This window comes from Jatropha curcas, chromosome 1 (assembly GCF_041381405.1).
Source record: "Jatropha curcas cultivar XTBG-Jc1 chromosome 1, XTBG_Jcur_1.0, whole genome shotgun sequence".
Classification (NCBI taxonomy): Eukaryota; Viridiplantae; Streptophyta; class Magnoliopsida; order Malpighiales; family Euphorbiaceae; genus Jatropha; species Jatropha curcas.
Genome location: NC_143151.1, coordinates 15,754,622 through 15,759,474, shown reverse-complemented (window position 1 = coordinate 15,759,474; position 4,853 = coordinate 15,754,622). Strand labels below are relative to the sequence as shown.

Here is a 4,853-nt window from a genome sequence, read left to right as displayed (position 1 = left end):
CGGCATCCATTCCTAGTAGCCATTTCATACTGATAAAGTATGACTAATTAGTTCCACCAAAGGAAAATCCACTGGCGCAACCAAAGAAAGCCCATGATTGAACAGTTTCCATCAAAGACTCTTCTCGATATGTACTGTGTTGTCTATGTATCGTCATATCGGTTAATATTCGGATTAATTTTCATATTTTCTTGGAAAATGAGAATTTTGCATGGAATGGAGCAAAGATGAGAACAAGGCAAGGGTTATTCTAGCAAAGTAAAACTGAAATGAAATATGAACAAGCCAAATTAAATAGAGGATTTTTTCTATATTTTATAATATAAAGTATGTAAAAGTGAGAAAATTTAATTATTTAAACACAAAATCAAGTTTTTTTTTTAAAATTTAATTAGTTATTCTATTTTAATTAATTTTTCACTAAATTATAATGAAATGTTATCATTAATAAAATTTTTAATTTCTTGTTTATAAGCATCAAATCAAATTAATTTTTTTTTCATATTCAATTTTCTTAGATCTCTACGTTTTAGATTTGGATTTGGGAAAATTTTTCTATTTTTATTTTATTTTGATTGATTTTTCTTATTAGTGTTGTTAATATTAGAATAATAAAAATTTAAATTGTTTGTGGGTATTTGCATGATGTATTGAGAAAATATCTCAATACACAATAAAAGCTATTATTTTCATTTAGATTAATTCTCTCATCTCTCTCCTCTTTTTTTTTTTTTTTTTACCTCATTCGAATAGAAAAATCTAAAAAATATGGACCTAAGAACTTACTAGTTAGATGAAGGTAAAACTGGAGAACCATTAATTAATATTGTAAAATAATAAAAATGAGTTGATTAATTTGATCAAACATCAGAGACTAAATAATTATTTTCCCTTTTAACTCTTTATTACTTGTAGTAAGTTAACACACTTTGTAAAGTATATTACAAGGAGTTAAAAATATAAAGGCATAAAAGTGTTGAAGGCTAATCACCCAAATGACTTTAGTCATTTGGATAAATGATTAATTCATTACGGGCAATACAACATGGTAGTCTCTCTAAATTCACCAAATTGATGAAAACATTTGTGATCGAGAGGACTCAAACTTGAGAACTGCTATTCTTCACATGAGTAAGAAGACCAACTAGACCACGTCAGATTCATAGTATTATAGTAGTTATATAAGTGTTTAAATGTTGAGCATAGTATTATAGTAGTTATATAAGTGTTTAAATGTTGAGAAGTGAATTATAAAATATTACTCTCCTTTGCTAATAATAGTAAAAGATGACAATCACACATTCCTTATTGAAATTTCACTACATCGAAGGCATAACTAGAACTTTCAAGGCATGCTAGTGATTATGAAAACTTAGCAAAATCATTGAAATAAAAAGCAGCGTCTACATTTACGGATTGCTCCTCCTCCTGCCTCGCAAATTTCGTCTTCTTAGTCTCTGGTATTGATGTCCTTCAACCATTCTCACAAACCATTGCGGTTTTCCCGTCGCAAATACAATATATCCAATAGATAATCCAAACACTAGTCCACATCCATAACCCATTAATGCAATTTTCCAATCAAACCAACCTTTAGAATCTTGTGCTTCTTCTTCATCTTCATGAAATATTGGTTCGGGCAATTTACCATTATTACATTTCTTTGACATTGGAAATCCACACAAACCAAAATTTCCAACATAAGAATCATTTGAAAATGTACTAAATTGGTTGCCTTCAGGTATATGTCCCTCAAGTCGGTTATATGAAAGATTCAAAACAGCAAGAAATGTCAAGACTACTAATTGCTGAGGAATTTCTCCAACAAGTTTGTTGAAAGAGAGATCTAATGATTCAAGTTCTGCCAAATTTCCAAGTGACAATGGAATATGGCCTGTTAAACCATTATGAGAAAAGTTAAGCACAATAAGTGACTTCAATAAACCAACTTCTTTAGGAATCTCTCCTTGAAATTTGTTGCTTGAAAAATCAATGGCTGTAAAAATTGTGAGAATTTCCTTCATTTCAAACTCCTGTCCCTTCATTATCAGTTCTACACCAAGTGAATCTTGGAAATAGTAAGAACTATCCCCTGCATATTTTCTCTCGAGTTTGCCTTTGTTCACTTTCATCAAATATTTCATATATTGCAGATATTTTCTTGGTAAAACTCCAGTGAATTCATTCTGAGAAAGATCAAGAATTTGTAATTGGCGAAAAGGAGAGGCAGTAAGAGGATTTCCTATAGTACCATGAAATTTATTTGACTTCAAAATAAGAATTTGCAGCTCTGGAAGATTTTCTAACCAGTTTGGGAAGATGCCATTTATCTTGTTATTCCCTAAATCCAACACTTGTAGCTTACAGCAATTAACCAGAGATCGCGGCAATGGCCCTTCCAAGTTATTGCCATTAGCATTAAAATACACTAAGCTGCTATCTTTTGCAAAAATTTCTGGAATTCTACCACAGAAGTTGTTATTTTGCATATCTAAGCTAAAGAGAAATTTGACAATGTCTCCAAAACATTATGGAATCAATCCTCCTAAGTTATTATTAGACAAATCAAGTGATACGAGAGAACTCAAATTACAAAGTGAGGGAGGAATTTTTCCTGTCAATTTGTTGTTTGAAATCAAGAAAATTACTGTGGAAGTTGGTGGTATCGGAAGTTTTCCTTTGAGCAAGTTGAAACTCAGATCAAGTGTTTCAACATCATTCCAGGGATATTTCTCAATATCACTCAAGAAATTGTGAGAGAGTTTAAGAGTTCTTAAATTTTTCCATCCTTTAGACTTCTGTTTGGTAATCCTACCATGAATTTTATTATTGGAAAGATCTAAATAATTCAAATTGCCAAAGGATTTCAAGAAATATGGGAATTTAGTTATGTTACATGAAGAGAGAGCTAAAGATTCAAGATGAGGCAAGGTAAAATTGACACTTCTGTCACTTGTTAATGACAATTCACTGTTCCATGAAAGATCAAGTTCTTGAAGATTTTGAAACATGTTCCAATTAAAAATCCCACTCAAATTATTAGAAGAAAGAATAAGACTCTTAAGCTTCACTAGTTCAAAAATGGAATTTGGGATTGTACCATGTAATTCATTATCACTCAAATCAAAATCAACTAATTTGCTAAGATTACCTAAAGTACCAGGAATCTGCCCTACCACATGGTTAGATTTTAAAGCCAAAGATTTGAGTTGCTTAAGGTTACCAAGCGATGCTGGAATCAAGCCAGAGAAATTGCTGAATGAGAGATCCAAGTACTCCAAGGACCTGAGATTTCCAAGTGATGCAGGAATTGAGCCTGACAGATTGGTGAATGAGGCATCTAAGCACTTCAAGTTACTTAGATTGACAAGTGATTTTGGAATTGAGCTCAAGAAATTGTTGAAGGATAGATCTAAGTATTTCAATGACTTAAGATTGCCAAATGTTGCAGGAACTGAGCTAAACAAATCATTATTTGAAAGATCTAAGTACTTTAAGGAATTGAGGCTGCCTAATGATTCTGGAATTGAGCCAAATAACTCATTGAGGGAGAGATCTAAATATTCCAAGGACTTGAAGTTGCTTACAGAATAAGTTATCTCTCCATATAAGCCCGTCTCATGAAGATCTAACACTTTTAATGAAGCAAACCAGTTAGCTTTCGAAATATTAATTAATAAATCTAAATTGTAGTAAAGGTCAAGCACTTGAAGGGATTGAAACCTTGAAAAATCACTTGGTAAATTCCCTGCTAAGAAACATCGAGAGAGATAAAGAGATTTCAGTGAAGAAGAAAGGTTTAACAAAGTCTTAGGTGCAACTAAAGACATATTCACTGTACGTAGGTCTAGAAAACTCAATTTTGTTAAATTTCTTGAGAATTTTTCAAAACCATGATTTTCAAATTCCAAGAAATAATCAGATTCAGTATCATAATTATATTCTGAATTCAAAGAGAGATCAAGTGAAACCAATTTGGACAAATGGGAAATTTCAGGTGGAATTTTCCCTGAAAAGAAACAAAGAGAGAGATTAAGGTGTGTCAATTTTGAAAATGAACCAAACTCAGAGGGGATTGAACCACTTAGACCAGTTTGAGCAAGGTTAAGCCTCTGGAGGTGAGAAAGGAGGAAAAAGGTATTGTTTGGAGTTATGGTTCCACGAAGTGCTCTACAGCTAAGGTCAAGGCCTATCACGTGACCTGTTGATGGATGGCACGTGACTCCATCCCATGAGCAGCAATTCGTACCTTCTACCCAAGTGTTCTTCAGAGGGTAAAGGTGTTCAGTGTTTGAACAAAAGTAATCATCATCATCACCTAATACAATATCCTTGAAGTTAAGTAAGGCAGAGCTCTCATTTGGATGGCAGGTTTTTGCTGAAGATGATGAATAGTGAAGTTGGAAATGGAAGAAAAAAAGAAAAAGGAGAATGAGGTTAGTTTCCCCATTTCTTTTACGAGTTAATGAGGGAGAAAGAAAATAAGATTGAAGGATGGGTAAAAGATGAAGGAGAAGATGTAATTATATAACTTCCTAATGGATAGTAAGTCTTTGTGAAGTCTTCCCGCACCCACAAGGCCACTATAGTCCACTGCTATTATGTATAGAGTATACTTGACCTTGCTAGAAATATTTTGCTCAAAATCAAATCTCTTTTCTTTAAGGGCAAATTATTATTTAATAAGGATAAAATTTATCTATACCAATATAGTTTCATATACCAAAATATTGAAAATAAATTTTTTTTTAAAAAAATTACTGCTTTATTTGTCTTTTATTAGTGTACAATCAAAAATATTTTCATTTAAATTAAAATACTATTTATAATTGAATTATAGTCAAAAATATTTT

The 4,853-nt window shown here is 31.9% G+C and overlaps 1 pseudogene; it reads right to left on the bottom strand.

The window, feature by feature from the left end:
• Window positions 1-1,248: 1,248 nt before the first annotated feature.
• Window positions 1,249-4,392, bottom strand: LOC105644229 (receptor-like protein 7; annotated as a pseudogene).
• Window positions 4,393-4,853: the final 461 nt, after the last annotated feature.